The sequence below is a fragment of the Somniosus microcephalus genome, chromosome 3, assembly GCF_052327205.1.
Source record: "Somniosus microcephalus isolate GS21.2 chromosome 3, FLI_Smic_1.0, whole genome shotgun sequence".
Classification (NCBI taxonomy): Eukaryota; Metazoa; Chordata; class Chondrichthyes; order Squaliformes; family Somniosidae; genus Somniosus; species Somniosus microcephalus.
The window spans coordinates 44,322,267-44,339,184 of NC_140989.1; the positions used below are offsets into that span (position 1 = coordinate 44,322,267).

A 16,918-nucleotide genomic window follows, 5' to 3' on the forward strand; every position below is an offset into this window, starting at 1 on the left:
AGAGTCAAAGGCTTTCTTGAAGTCGATGAAACAGGCGAATATTTTCCCATTTTTTGTTTGGTGTTTATGTTTTTCAATGAGGGTGTGAAGGGTATAGATATGGTCGGCGGTGCGGTGTTTTGGAAGAAAGCCTATTTGGTTTTTTCTGAGGATATTATGTTTGTTAAGAAAATCAAGTAATCTACTATTTAGAATACTGCAGAATAACTTCCCTAGACAACTGTTGACACAGATGCCGCGGTAGTTATTTGGGTCTGATTTGTTTCCACTTTTATATATGGGGGAGATTAGTCCTTGGCACCAGATATCGGGAAAACAGCCTGAGCGTAATATGATGTTGAATAGTTTGAGTATCGCACCCTGCATCTCCATATTGCTGAACTTTAGCATTTCATTTTTGATGTTGTCTGGGCCACAGGCTTTCTTTAGGTGGAGAGATTTTGTTTTTGTGGCCAGTTCTTTCCGTGTGATTGGGGAGTCTAGAGGGTTTTGGTTGTCTTTAATTGTTGCTTCTAATGTGTGGAGTTTTTCTGTGACCTGATGTTGACTTGTGTTTGTTTTGTTTTTTGGGATGTCTTTGTAGAGGTTTTCAAAATGTGTTCTCCAGATGTCGCCATCTTGGATTGGTAATGCTTGCAATTGTGTTGTACTCAGGTTATTCCACATTTCCCAGAATTGTTTTGGATTGGTGGAGTTTTCAATTTCTTCGAGTATTTTGTGGGTATAGTTTTGTGTTTTGTTCCTAATGGTGTGTTTATATCTTTTGAGGGTTTCGTTGTATCTAGTACGTAGGTCCGGGTTGTTTGGTTGCCGATGCTTTTGGTTTGATATTTTTCTCAGGTCTTTTCTGGCATTTTTGCATTCGTGGTCAAACCATTTCATATTTTTATTTTGTCTTTTGTGATGCTTCCTCTTCTGTTTCACGAGGTCGGCTTTTACAGCTGCCTCATGGAAGATCATATTTATATCCTCTATGGCCGTGTTTACACCATCTCTGGTGATCTCATATAGATTTTCTTTAAATTTTGAAATTTTACTTGTGAGATCAGGTGAATTTAGTGCTGTGATGAATTTATCTCCACTGTCTGGGGCCCATCTGTATGTCTGGTTTATTTTATGTAGCTTACTGTGTTCTTTTTTTGTGTCTGTAGTTTGGGCAGAAAGTTTAAGGTACACATTTATTTGGTTATGGTCTGAGAGGGGGGATTGCTGCCTGACAGTGAATGCGTTGATATCGCAGGGGTCCAGGTCAGTGATTGTATAGTCCACCACACTAGACCCAAGAGTTGAGGAGTATGTGAGTCTCCCTAGGGAGTCCCCTCTGAACCTACCATTAACTATGTACAGGCCTAAGGCTCGGCAGAGTTGCACTACCTCCCTACCGCTTTTATTTATTTCACGATCAAGGTTGTTCCGGTTTGCGATGGCTGGTGTGACATCTAAAGGGGTCTGGCCAAACACATGGTTGTTTCCCTGTGGGTCTATGAAGTCAGGTTCACAACCAGTCCTTGCATTTAGGTCCCCACATATTATCACCTTTCCTTGGGCCTGGAAATGGCTGATTTCCATGTGGAGAGTATCAAATAACTCCTCTTCGAAATATGGCGAATCTATTGGAGGTATGTAGATCGCACATAAGTAAACATCTTTTTTTGCTATTCCTATATTTTTATCTAGTTTTAGCCATACGTGTGATTTCCCCTGTTTTACCGGTGAGATGTGTTTGTCCAGTTCTCCCTTATACCACACCAATATTCCCCCGGAGGTTCTGCCCTTGCGTGTTTTAGTGTTCTTTACTGAGGGCACAATGATTTCATGGTACATTGGAGGACAGTGGGTCGGCATGTCCTTTTGGCACCATGTTTCTGTTAACACAATTATATCAATGTCTTTTATAGCTTTTAGGAATTCAGGGTCTGTACTCTTCATCCCAAAAGTTGAGGAGCGGAGGCCCTGGATATTCCAGCAGCTTATGTGGAAAGAACGCATTTATATAGTTCAATAAAACGAAATAAAATGGACCTATTTTGTGGGATGAGTGTGGAAACACTATTTTCTATAATGCTAAGTGATGATTTAGTATAAATTTCATGAGGCATGCACATATATCTATCTAATAATAGTAATAATACTGATAAGATAACAATAATGATAATGATAAATAACAATATTAATAATTTCTCCGGCTTTCTATCAGGCTGTTCAGCATCGTCATGATCTTTCTCAGTTCTTGGTCTACAGTCTGTGGTCTAGAGGGGGGTCTTGGGTCAGGTATAAAAGCACGGTTCTGTTGTCGGTTTTGTAAAGGGGGGTGGGGGACATTGGTGGTCCTGTTTGGGCTCCCAATGGTAGGGGGGGTGGGAGGGCTGCGTCTTTTGGCAGTGTTTATGAGGTTTCTTGCGAAGACCTCTCTTTCACTCTCTGTGCTCTCTCTCTCTCTCTTTCACTCTCTGTCCTCTCTCTCTCTCTCTTTCACTCTCTGTGCTCTCTCTCTCTCTCTCTCTCTTTCACTCTCTGTCCTCTCTCTCTCTCTCTTTCACTCTCTGTCCTCTCTCTCTCTCTCTTTCACTCTCTGTCCTCTCTCTCTCTCTTTCACTCTCTGTCCTCTGTCTTCCTCTCTCTCTCTTTCACTCTCTTTCACTCTCTGTCCTCTCTCTCTCTCTCTCTTTCACTCTCTGTGCTCTCTCTCTCTCTCTTTCACTCTCTGTCCTCTCTCTCTCTCTCTTTCACTCTCTGTGCTCTCTCTCTCTCTCTCTCTTTCACTCTCTGTCCTCTCTCTCTCTCTCTTTCACTCTCTGTGCTCTCTCTCTCTCTCTCACTCTCTGTCCTCTCTCTCTCTCTCTTTCACTCTCTGTGCTCTCTCTCTCTCTCTCTCTTTCACTCTCTGTGCTCTCTCTCTCTCTCTTTCACTCTCTGTCCTCTCTCTCTCTCTCTTTCACTCTCTGTCCTCTCTCTCTCTCTTTCACTCTCTGTCCTCTCTCTCTCTCTCTTTCACTCTCTGTCCTCTCTCTCTCTCTCTCTCTCTTTCACTCTCTGTGCTCTCTCTCTCTCTCTTTCACTCTCTGTCCTCTCTCTCTCCCTCTTTCACTCTCTGTCCTCTCTCTCTCTCTCTTTCACTCTCTGTCCTCTCTCTCTCTCTCTTTCACTCTCTGTCCTCTGTCTTCCTCTCTCTCTCCTTCCAATCTGTTTAGTCGGAGTGTTCAGTCCTGGCAACCAAAGAAGCAGAAACAAGTCCCATCAGAAAACTGTCAATTGAGCAGAGCTGCATTTTACATGCTAGGTTGTGTGACAATTCACTCTCACAGGCCAGAATGTGCCTGGCTGGACAGTGTGATTGGATCAAATAATCAAACTGCTGTGGAAATGGTTTTTATGTGATTTACAAACCCGGATCCAAATTTTGATGCAGCAGCTGTATTTCTTAGCAATAAGAGGAGGGGAGGAACCGCTTGATACCTGTGTGTGTTAATGAAAGAATTGGTCCATGCCTCCCTCGTTAATCCCAAATATTATCTGGAGCCCGGAAGGTTTCTTTAGCTGATATTAATACCGGCTGATGTGTTGATTCTTGGAAAGTGGCGCCTGGTTTCAGTTATTTTAAGTGACTGTATAAACACAAAAGAAAAGGAGAAGAGGCAAATTTACAATCTCGCTCCTTCCCAGATGAGGCCTTTCTCCAGATATTTATCTCACTTCAGTCTGTGTTTCTATTTCGGTTTTAAAATAAACCAAGGCTGTCTGATGCCACAGATAACCAATTTGCCCTGCTCCGGGAATAAACAAAAAGGTGAACTGGCTGACAGGTTCACATTGCACTCGCGGTTTCAACCAGTGCACTTTTTTTTCTGTTTGAAGGAAGCCTTCTGACAAATGTGTGGCCAACGCTTCTCATCAAAGCCATTCATTAACCCCCCACTGCACCACTTCTGGATCGAAAAGTAACCGTCTAATGCAGCGTGGGTGTGGGTGTACCAAGTCCTCGTGGAGACAACGCACGCTTTGCTATTCCTCCCACTCACCCACCCCTTGAAAAATACAGACACTTGCTGGAATGAATAAAAGTAACATTGGCCCAGAAATTCGGGTCCCAACGCGTGAGTATGCATGGGGTATTCACGCATAGGCCCAACGAAAGTGCCGGTTTCGTGCATGCACTGCGCATGCGCAGGAAACCGGCACTTCCGTTCCCCTGAAAGAAGGGGTTCAGTGGTTGAACGCGTGTACCGGAGAGACAGCGCGTGCGCATCGAACTTCCTTTTTTTTTTGCAGATTTCTCCGGAAGGGTAAGTCTCCAGGAGTTGCACTTTTAAAAAGCAGTCACAAGGCCTGCTTTTAACAAGGTAAGTGGTGAATTAGTTAAACTTAAAACATTTTTCCACAGGTTTATTATTTTTAAATACTGTAAAGAAAGGTAAGTTTATTTTTAGCCCCGTTAGAAAATGTAATTAATATTTTCAAAAATTTAAAATATTGTTTAAAATAGTTATTTCATGTAATTTATAGTTATTTTAAAAAGTGATGTTTTTTTTAATGTATTTGAAGTTTTAGTGATTTTTGGGGCTTATAGTATTTATAGGTTTGACAGCTCTTGTCAAACTTATGAATGAAGCATTCCCTGCTACCATTGGCTCTCCATGGCCTACGTGATCCCAGGGAACGCATCGAACTGACTGCGCCCCTGGGATACGCAAGCACTGCACGCCGGCAGTTGAAGGAGGCCCAGAATCAGAATCCCACGCGGGCCCACAGCACAATGGCCGGCACGCTAGGTAAGTGCAGGTTGGGGGCTTGCACCCGCGGGAAGCCCCCGACCCGAATTTCTGGGCCATTGAATCAAAACGAACATTCCAACCCGGGGCAGCAACTTATGTGCAGCTGCAGCAGAGGTTTAAATAAATCCAGTCTGGTATACGAGAAGAATATGACTGTCGATTCATTCCCGATTGCACTCTGAAGGTCCGTAGACTGCTTTTGCATCGCAATCGGCAATACAGATGTTTTCAAATCATCTGTAACCCCCGGACAAATGAAGCATCCCTCGTAAATAACAACAGAAAACGCTGGAAACACTCAGTAGGCCAGGCAGCATCCGTGAAGAGAGAAACAGAGTTAACGTTTCAGGTCGAAGACCTTTCGTCAGAACCCTCGCCCCGTGTAACGGGTTGGTGTCAAAAGCAGTCAGAGGTCTCAGGAATTATCGCCTTAGAATCATACATTGCCTTGATTTGTAGAAAGCAATTACGAAAGGGTGGTTGTTGATACAGCGACATCACTGCGGGGAAACGGGTTGAACTAGTTTTTTAATATATATATATATATAGTCAATTATTAAATGTCACTTAACACCAAGTACTGACCCCGTCCTTGATTTTGTCAACTTTTGCTGATGGTAAACTAAAGATTTATCTCTAACTTGATGTTCCAGTATTCAGAGAATTTTTAGTTACCCTTTTAATTTTTTGCTTGTCCAATGGAGTTAACATCAATCGGATTTGTTTGAGGGTGAAATGTTATCTCCAGCTCAGCTTGTATCAGGGAACCACATCCTGTGCAGCAGCTTCCATCTACCGCCCTCTACTGACACATCCAGTCACCTTCCTCAAGCTGCTGTTGCACCGTGTGTGCTGTGTCTCAGAATCAGAATGGTTACAGCAGGAAGAAGGTCATTCAGCCCGTGGAGCCCGTGCTGGCTCTCTGCAAGAGCACTTCAGCTAGTCCAACTCTTTCCCCACCCTTTCCCCTTAGCCCTGCAAATTTCTTTCCTTCAGATACTTATCCTCTCTTAGGCAGTCCCTCGGAACCGAGAATGACGTGCTTCCACACTAAAAATGAGTTTGCAGGTGACTGATGAGTCCAATGCAGGACCTACAGTCTCTGTTACAGGTGGGGCAGACGGTGGTTGAAGGGGCGGGTGGGTGGGGCGCTTAGGTTGACGTGCGCTCCTTCCGCTGCCTGCGCTTGGCTTCCGCTTGCTCCCAGCGAAGAGACTCGAGGTGTTCGGCGCCTTCCCGGATGCTTCTCCTCCACTTTGTGCGGTCTTGGGCCAGGGATTCCCAGGTGTCAGTGGGGATGTTACACTTTTCCAAGGAGGCTTTGAGGGTGTCCTTGAAGCGTTTCCTCTGCCCACCTGGGGCTCTCTTGCCGTTCCGGAGCTCCGAGTAGAGCGTTTGTTTCGGGAGTCTCGTATCGGGCATGCGGACAATGTGACCCATCCATCGGAGCTGATCGATGGTCAAAACTTCGATGCTGGGGATGTTGGCCTGAGCGAGAACATTGACGTTGGTGCGCCTATCCTGCCAATGGATTTGCAAGATCTTGTGGAGGCAGCGTTGATGGTACCTCTCCAGTGCTTTGAGGTGCCTGCTGTACATGGTCTATGTCTCTGAGGCATACAGCAGGGTGGGTATCACTGCTGCTCTGTAGACCATGAGCTTAGTGCCGGGTTTGAGGTCCTGGTCTTCAAACACTCTCTTCCTCAGGTGACCGAAGGCTGCACTGGCACACTGAAGGTGGTGTTGGCCTTTGTCATCGACATCTGCCCTTGTTGACAGTAGGCTCCTGAGGTATGGAAAATGGTTCATGTTGTCCAAGGCCTTGTCTTGGATTTTGATAATCAGGGGGCAGTACTGTGTGGTGGGGGCAGGTTGGTAGAGGACCTTTGTCTCATGGATGTTTAGTGTAAGGCCCATGCTCTTGTATGCTTCAGTGAAGGTGTTGACGATGGTTTGGAGTTCGACCTCCGAGTGAGCACAGACGCAAGCGTCGTCTGCATACTGTAATTCGACGACAGAGGATGGGATGACCTTGGATTTGGACTGGAGGCGACAGAGGTTTAACAGTTTCCCGTTTGTTCTGTACATTAGCTCCACTCCAGTGGGGAGCTTTCTGAGGGTGAGATGGAGCATTGCAGCAAGGAAGACCGAGAAGAGCGTTGGTGCGATGACACAGCCTTGCTTGACATGGTTCGTAGTTGACTTGGGTCTGTGGTGGAACCATTGGTCAGGATCACCGCTTGTATGTCATCATGAAGCAGGCGGAGGATGGTGACAAACTTTTGAGGGCAGCCGAATTTGAGGAGGACACTCCATAATCCCTCACGGTTGACAGTGTCAAAGACATTTGTGAGATCAAAGAAGGCCATGTACAGCGGTTGATGCTGTTCCCTACATACTTATCCAATTCCCTTTTGAAAGCCGTGATTGAATCTGCTTCCACCTTTCATTTTAGGCAGTGCATTTCCAGATCCTAAGATGCATCCCATCCGCTCCTGATGATTTATTTACTTTAAGCCAGCCAGCCTTTCTGATACCTCCTCTTTATCAATTTTTATCCTATCAAGTGTCTCCACTATCTCCTCCTTTATTATGTCTATGGCAGCATCCTTTTCCTTGGTGAAGACAGATGCAAAGTACTCGTTTAGTACCTCAACCATGCCCTCTGCCTCCATGCATAGGTCTCCTTTTTGATCCCTAATCGGCCCCACCCCTCCTCTAACTACCCTTTTACTATTTATATGCCTATAGAAGACATTTGGATAACCTTTTATGTTGGCTGCCATTCTCTTTTCCCCTCTTTTTCACTTCTCTTCTGACCTTTCTATTCATAGCCTGACTCTCAGATGTATTTGCAACCTGACATCTGTCACACGCGCTCTTTTTCTACTTCATCATATTCTCTACCTCTTTCATCATCCAGGGAGCCCTGACTTTAGTTGCCCTGCCTATCCCCTTAGTGGGAATGTACCTCAACTGTACCTGAACTATTTCCTCTTTAAAGGCAGCCCATTGTTCCATTACAGTTTTGCCTGCCAATCTTTGATTCCAGTTTACCCAGGCCAGATCCGTTCTCACCCCACTGAAATTGGCCTTCCCCCAGTTAAACATTTTTACTCAAGATTGCTCCCTGTCCCTTTCCATAGCTAATCTAAACCTTATGATACTATGATCACTGTTCCCTAAATGTTCACCTACTGACACTTCCTCCGCTTGACCTACCTCATTCCCCAGAATCAGATCCAGCAATGTCTCCTCCCTCGTTGGGCTGGAAACATACTGATCAAGAAAGTCCTGATCACACTTTTCTGGTTTGATGTGTAAAAAATGCATCTAACCTGGATGTGGCCATGTCAGTCATTAAACTTCCAGCGCTGAAAATCAGGCCTTTGGAGTTGATTTTCAACTACTAAGAGGATAATTTTCTTGGCCCCAATTCCAAAACAGATGGAGCAGAGATGTGCACAAAATAAGAAAAGTAAAGTATTTGAAGTAAAAGAAAAGTATGAAATAGTTAGAATTGGGTTTATTAGTTAGAAATTAGGTAAAATCAAACCAAAATAAAGATGGAAAAGATAGAATAGGGAAAGTGAATAGAAAAAGAGCAAAACAGGTGAGCAAGATCTTTTTTAAATTTAAAATTGCATCATAAGTGTTTTTTTTTGCAGTGTATGGCAAAGATACCAAAATAAGGCTACCCTGATATCTGAGTCGTTTATTACTGTAACATTAGTGTATTTTCTACATTACAGTGTGTGAACTGAAAACTTTAAAAAATGGCCAGCTGAAAGAGCCTGAAATTCCCTTAAATAATTTTCCATATGTTATAAAGAACACCAATCCGTGGCCTGTGTTCCAAGACAGTAACGTATATCCTGGGGTTCACATGACATCAGTGAGTTGCTCAAGTTTTGCGCTCCTGGTTTATGACATCATCTCAACCTCTCAGCCCCTGAACCCTTGCAATCTGCCTGTCAAAGCTCAGGAACTCAGATTTATTGAAATGAAAATCGTGCGGTTTCTATAATGGGTGGCTAATTACATTGAATTACATAGATTTACCTCATCATCTTTACATAAGAACATAAGAACATAAGAAATAGGAACAGGAGTAGGCCAATCGGCCCCTCGAGCCTGCTCCGCCATTCAATAAGATCATGGCTGATCTGATTCTAACCGCCAATCTACTATCACAGAACCATCTCCTGAATCTAACAGAATTAGACACACGAAAGAGGAGCAGGATCAGGCTACACGGCCCCTGGGCCCGCTCCACTACCCACAGGGCCATGACCGATCCGAACCTAGACTCATGTCCAAATTCCTGCCTGCTCCCCGTAACCCTTAATTCCCTTTACTTCTAGGAAACTGTCTATTTCTGTTTTAAATTTATGTAATGATGTAGCTTCTACAGCTTTTTGGGGCAGCATATTCCATGGACCTACCACCCTCTGAGTGAAGTAGTTCCTCCTCATCTCAGTTTTGAAAGAGCAGCCCCTATTCTAAGATTATGCCCCCTAGTTCTAGTTTCACCCATCATCGTGAACATCATAAGAACATAAGAACATAAGAAATAGGAGCAGGAGTAGGCCAATCGGCCCCTCGAGCCTGCTCCGCCATTCAATAAGATCATGGCTGATCTGATCCTAACTGCCAATCTACTATCACAGAACCATCTCCTGAATCTAACAGAATTAGACACACGAAATAGGAGCAGGATCAGGCTACACGGCCCCTGGGCCCGCTCCGCTACCCACAGGGCCATGACCGATCCGAACCTAGACTCATGTCCAAATTCCTGCCCGCTCCCCGTAACCCTTAATTCCCTTTACTTCTAGGAAACTGTCTATTTCTGTTTTAAATTTATGTAATGATGTAGCTTCTACAGCTTTTTGGGGCAGCATATTCCATGGACCTACCACCCTCTGAGTGAAGTAGTTCCTCCTCATCTCAGTTTTGAAAGAGCAGCCCCTTATTCTAAGACTATGCCCCCTAGTTCTAGTTTCACCCATCATCGGGAACATCCTCCCCGCATCCACCCGATCCAACCCCTTCACAATCTTATATGTTTCAATAAGATCGCCTCTCATTCTTCTGAACTCCAATGAGTAGAGTTCCAATCTACTCAACCTCTCCTCATATGTCCATCCCCTCATCCCCGGGATTAACCGAGTGAACCTTCTTTGTACTGACTCGAGAGCAAGTATGTCTTTTCTTAAGTATGGACACCAAAACTGTATGCAGTATTCCAGGTGCGGTCTCACCAATACCTTGTACAACTGAAGCAATACCTCCCTATTTTTATATTCTATCCCCCTAGCAATGAAAGCCAACATTCCATTGGCCTTCTTAATCACTTGCTGCACCTGCATACTAAACTTTTGAGTTTCGTGCACCAGGACCCCCAGATCCCTGTGTATTTCAGTACTTTCCAGTTTCTTGCCATTAAGATAATAACTTGCTCTACGATTTTTCCTGCCAAAGTGCATAACCTCACACTTTCCAGTATTGTATTCCATCTGCCAAATCTCTGCCCACTTACTTAGCCTGTCTATGTCCCCTTGCAGGTTTTTTATGTCCTCCTCACTCACTACTTTCCCTCCCATCTTAGTGTCATCTGCAAACTTTGATATGTTACACTCGGTCCCCTCTCCAAATCATTAATATAGATTGTAAAGAGTTGGGGACCCAGCACTGACCCCTGCGGAACACCACTAGTTACTGATTGCCAGTCTGAGAATGAACCATTTATCCCAACTCTCTGCCTTCTGTTAGATAGCCAATCCTCTATCCATGCCAGAATATTACCCCCAATCCCATGATTTTTTATCTTAAGCAATAATCTTTTGTGTGGCACCTTGTCAAATGCCTTTTGGAAGTCTAAATACACTACGTCCACTGGTTCCCCTTTATCCACCCTATATGTTACTTCCTCAAAGAACTCCAGCAAATTTGTCAAACATGACTTCCCCTTCATAAAACCATGCTGACTTTGTCCTATTAAATTATGTTTATCCAAATGTCCTGTTACTGTCTCCTTAATAATGAACTCCAAAATGTTACCTACCACAGATGTTAGGCTAACCGGTCTATAGTTTCCAGCCTTCTGTCTCTTGCCCTTTTTAAATAAGGGTGTTACATTAGCAGTTTTCCAGTCCGCCGGGACCTTTGCTGAGTCCAGGGAGTTTTGGAAAATTATTACCAATGCATCCACAATCCCTACCGCCACTTCCCTCAAGACCCTAGGATGTAAGCCATCAGGTCCAGGTGATTTATCCGCCTTGAGTCCCATTATTTTACTGAGTACCACTTCCTTAGTGATTTTGATCATGTTTAGCTCCTCCCCCCCATAGCCCCCTGTTTGTCCAGTGTTGGGATATTCTTAGTGTCCTCTACTGTAAAGACTGATACAAAATATTCATTCAGTGTTTTTGCCATCTCCATATTTCCCACCATTAATTTCCTGGTCTCATCCTCTAAGGGACCAACATTTACTTTAGCCACCCTTTTTCTTTTTATATAACTATAAAAACTCTTACTATCTGTTTTTATATTTTTTGCTAATTTACTTTCATAATCTATCTTCCCTATCTTAATCAATCTTTTTGTTATTTTTTGCTGTCTTTTAAAGTTTTCCCAATCCTCTATCCTCCCACTATATTTGGCTACCTTATATGCCCTTGTTTTTAGTCGAATACTATCCTTAATGTCTTTACTTAGCCATGGATGGCTGTCTTTTCTTTTACACCATTTTCTTCTCAGTGGAATATATATTTTTTGGAAGTTGTAAAATAACTCCTTAAATGTACACCACTGATCATGTATCATCTTACCCTTTAATCTATTTTCCCAATCCACTCTACTCAATTCTGCTCTCATACCTTCATAGTCTCCTTTATTCAAGCTTAGCACGCTTGTTTGAGATCCAACCTTCTCACCCTCTAATTGAATATGGAATTCAACCATGTTATGGTCACTCATTCCAAGGGGATCCTTTACTAGGACATTTTTAATTAATCCTGTCTCATTACACAGGACCAGATCTAAGGTTGCAACCTTGGTGGTGACCTGTACTACATGTCCACAGAATCCACAGAATCCCCACAGTGCAGATAGAGGCCATTTCGGCCCATCGAGCCTGCACCGACACATATCCCACCCTATCCCCGTAACCCCACATATTTAATCCCCTAACACTAAGGGTCAATTTATCATAGCCAAATCAACCTAACCCGCACATCTTTGGACTGTGGGAGGAAACCGGAGCACCCGGAGGAAACCCACGCAGACACAGGGAGAATGTGCAAACTCCACACAGACAGTCGCCCGAGGCCAGATTTGAACCCGGGTCCCTGGCACTGTGAGGCAACAGTGCTAACCACTATTCCACCGTGCCCCCCTTGGCCGTTTATGTAGGTTTCTGAGTTTAAAAAAAAACTATAACTAAATTAAATATTTTTTTAACTTTTTCTTTCTGCCTCTTTCATTAATTCCATCTTTCTTTCCTCTCTTTGTTACGCTTTCTGTACCTGATTTGGCATTGAATTAAATATTCTAACTGACACTCCCTGATTCAGACTCTGTGCGCTTCATCAACGATTCTTCTATCTGATTGTTTAAGGAGATACACAGTTGCTTTCCCTGTTCACGCAGATCCCCTGTAGAGGGCGCCGTGCTGAAATAGATTTCTAATCACTGTACGTTCCAGTGCAAAATCCCATAGAAAATCTGTGGGCAAGTGTAAGTCTAATGAACAACTGGTGCTGGGAGCAAAATCTGGCCCAATGACTCCAGTCTTATGACCCTTCGTGTTCAGACAAAGGGTCGTAAGTCCTGAAACTTCCACTTTTTTTCCTTCTTCACCCAATGCTGCCTGATCTGCTGAGTGTTCCCAGCATTTTCCGTTTTTGCTTCAGGTTCCAGCATCCACAGTACTTTGCTTTTTGTCTTTTTGTAGTTATATAGTTTTGTGTGCTGCAAGAAATATATCATAGCTTGCATATACGATCATATATATTACACAGAATATTGTTGTAAATGTAGCTGTTGGATATACTAACTAGAAGGAGGGGAATGAAATGCATAGGTCGCCACATACCAACTGCTCATATTGCATTATGATGTTAGAAAATTATAGTTAATAAATATATTCAAAATATAAGTGTTCCAGGATAATGTTATTACAATATAGCAAAACCCTCCTAAATGATCAGTTTTGGGGCTGATTTCAGGTGGTCTCTCAATTCAAATTGAAGTCTGAGTGATCAGGGTTGTTGGTGGGACAGACATCAACTGGTCACAACACAGACATGGGCCTTTTTGTGCAGAGTTTACTTACAGCAAAAAGGTTGCTTAATATCACAGGTCTGTAAACACAGTTTATGTAATCTAAAATTGCTAAATATCAACCTGTTTATTTTCGTACTTGCGCCCACCTGCTCTGGCTTGCTTTAGATTAGAATACAGCCTCCTTTATCTCAACATTTTGCAAGGTTTTGTATGCCTTAATTGTAATGTATATACCTTTAAGGGGGGGAACTACTTTTTACAGCTCATGTATACTGTAGTACCGGCAGTGACCACACCTGTATATAGCACTGAGTAGTAATCTGTACAGGCAGTTGCAGCGTGAGCCACGTTGAGTAAACACCTGTTGTACCGTTCTCCACAGTCTGTGTCTTATTATACACGGACGCAACATTGGCGACGAGGCAGGTTCGAACCTACCTGCAACTCTGCATCACCTCCCGGGGATTCGTTCCTGGAGATCAGTGGATTGGAGGTCAAGGCCAGAGACTCAGGCGTCGACTACAGGCAACCGCACAGTCATCCAGCAGAGACTCGAGAATTGCAGGGGAGGCTGTTGAGAGCCAGGCTTGGCTTTCCAGTCAAGGTGGTCCAGCGAAACGGGCTGGCAACAGGTAGTGCGCAGACCCTTCCCGGACAGCGGCGGGCACAGCAAAAGGGCCAAGCAGCGTCGACGGGGGAGAGAGAGAGAGGGCAGAGCGCACAGGGCGCAGCCGGTGTTCAGGGGCCGAGCAGCGTCGGAGAGAGGGAGAGAGAGACGCGCAGAAACCCGCGAGGCGCCGCCAGTGCCACGAGGACCGCCGAGAGCGGCGTTGGCAGCAGCGCAGGAGAAGTACGCGAAACCTACAGGGCACCGCCATTGCCACGAGAACCGCCGGGAGCGGCGTTGGCAGCAGCGGGGGAGGAAGGAAAGCGCGGGAGACACCATTTTAAGCCATTGGGAGACTCCATTTTAAACCACACCCAAAATGCCGAAGAGTGGCAGTATCACCGCATTTGACAATGAAGTCGAAGATTGGACTACATATGTCGAACGAATAGAGGTGTACTGCAAGGCAAATGAGGTGTCAGATGACAAGAAAGCGTTGGTATTGTTAAATTTAATGGGTGCAAAGACGTATGGTTTATTACGAAATCTAGTAACCCCAATGAAGCCAATGGAAAAGAGTTTTGAAGACATAGTAACGATACTAAAGGAACATTTAAATCCCACACCGCTGCTGATAGCAGAAAGATTCAAGTTTCACAAATGGAACCAGCATTAGGATGAAAGCAATGCTGATTATTTAACAGAACTGCGCAAACTATCGAAACACTGCCAGTTTGGAGCGGGACTGGCAGATACCTTAAGGGACAAGTTTGTGTGTGGGCTTCAAACTGAAGGAACCCGGAAACGGCTTTTATCTGAAAAGGACCTTACGCTGGAAAAGGCTTTCAGCATTTCGGTATCATATGAAGCAGCAGCACGGGGCGCTGCAGAGATACAACAGAGACCGCAAGAATATGGCACAAACGAAATGTCATATGGAACAGAGAAGTGCTATCGCTGCGGCAGAACAACACACGATCGGAATGAATGCTGGTTCAAAGACAAAGGGCTGGATTTTGCTACGGGGGCGGGTTGGAGGTGGGAAACCCACATTCGGGCTTGTTGTCCCGCCTCCATGGAGATGTGGCCAACCCACTGGATTTTCCTCTGATTGACCTTGTTGAGCCCGCCCTGTGGGCTCAGCAGGCCAATTAAGGGCCACCCGGCAACAGGTGACGTCAGAGATTGACATTTCATCTGTCAAAAGCTTTTGGCAGATGAAATATCAGTGTTTAACAGCTGTTTGAAGCTGTCAAGCACTGAAAAATTGCTAATTCAGCCTCAGTCCTTTCTCAGGATAACTTTAAAATCATTTTGCTGCAGAAACCAAGAAGCTGATTTTTTTTTACAAAATCGGAGCTTCTGTGGTTCTTGCAGCCGACTCCCGACACCGGAATGCAGGACTCCTGTAAAGGTAAGTAAAAGTAAGTTAAACTTATTTAAGCACTTTAAACACTTGCAAAACACTTACCTTTGCACTCCTGCACCCCTCACTCACCTGAACACTGGGCATTTCGACCCCTCCAAGACCTCAGACCCACGTCCCGCCTTGAAAACTTTTCGTGGTTTGGAGCTGTCGAGAAGCCCACAAACCAGCAATAAAAATCGCGAATAGGCAAAAAACTACCTGTTAACTACCTGTTAACAGGCAGTTTAATTGCCTTTAATCCCTTCCCGCCTCTGGGAGTCGGGTTCCAGCACTTGTCGGCAACCCGACTCCTATGAGATTGACATGGAGGCGGGTTGGAGGCGGGATGGGGTCGGGACCCCCGGATCTCCGATTTTTATCGCCCGCACGCCTCCAACCCGACTCCAGGGGCTTAGGAAAATCCAGCCCAAAGTGTGCAGACAGTGTGGAAAAGTAGGACACATAGCACAAGTCTGCAGGTCGGGAAAGAAAACTAGCAATAAGAAACCTACCAAAGGAAAGTACAAGAAGGTACATAAGATGACGGAGAATAGTTCAGACGAACAAAAGAGTGATAACGACTCCAAAAGCAGGGAACTGAGTTGTCTGAAACTACATAATGTGATCACAACGGAGGATCACCGAACCATTTGGGTCACTCTCAAGATAGCAGGAGTCCAGGTAAAGATGGAATTGGACACAGGATCAGCCCTAACAGTCATAAACCGACAGGACTACGAGCGGCTATTCTCACACATACCCTTGAGAGACACAAACATTATTTTGAAGATGTACACGGGGCAAAAAGTCTACCCCAAAGGAAAAATAAGGGTGACCGTTATATATAACAGTAAGGAAACACCAAAACTAGACCTGTATGTATTGCAAGGTGGAGGACCACCATTACTGGGATGTGAATGGATCCGGAAAATACAACTGGATTGGCATTCCATACAGGCACTGACTGTGGCTGACAAAAAGGATGACGACATCACACCTGGGCGACTGTCAAAGATCCTAACTGACGTGAAAGAAGTGTTCCAGTAAGGACTCGGAACACTAAAAGGCATGACAGCGACGATTAAAATTGAAGAAAACGCAAGCCCAAAATGTTTTAAGGCCAGACCGGTACCTTAAGCGATCCGCCCAGCCGTCGAAGCAGCGCTGGAGAGTCTGGAACGTTCAGGTGTACTGTCCAAGGTAGACTGGAGCGAGTGGGCTACACCCATCGTCCCTGTGATGAAAAAGTCGTTGAGCAGCACGCCTGGGGAACCAAGGAAGGTTCGCATCTGTGGGGACTTTAAGGTAACAGTGAACCCAGTCCTTCACACCGTACAATATCCACTTCCGCGGATTGAAGATATTTTCGCCTCGCTATCTGGAGGGAAACGCTTCACTAAGATTGATCTGGCTCAGGCGTATCTGCAAATGGAGGTAGAAGAAGCATCAAAAAAATACCTCACAATCAACACCCATAAAGGTCTCTACCAATACAACCGGCTGATATTCAGGGTAGCATCAGCTCCGGCTATTTGACAGAGGGCAATGGAACAAGTCCTGCAAGGGATCCCAGGGACCCAGTGTTATTTGGACGACATCCTAGTCACGGGCGAAAATGAGTGATCACCTTGCCAACCTGGAGCAGGTGCTCACTAGATTGCAGGAATATGGGCTCCGAGCTAACCGCCCCAAATGCGAGTTTTTTAGAAAACAGATCTCGTATTGTGGCCACGTTATCGATAAAGAGGGGTTACATAAGTCCCCAGAGAAGATTGAGGCAGTAGTCAAGGCTCCAGCACCGGAAAATGTGTCACAACTGAGGTCGTTCCTCGGGCTGGTAAA

General features: G+C 44.8%; 1 pseudogene; it reads right to left on the bottom strand.

Moving 5' to 3' along the window:
• Positions 1 to 3,533: 3,533 nt before the first annotated feature.
• Positions 3,534 to 16,918, bottom strand: part of LOC147121011 (tripartite motif-containing protein 72-like) — a 72,098-nt pseudogene continuing 58,713 nt past the window's right edge.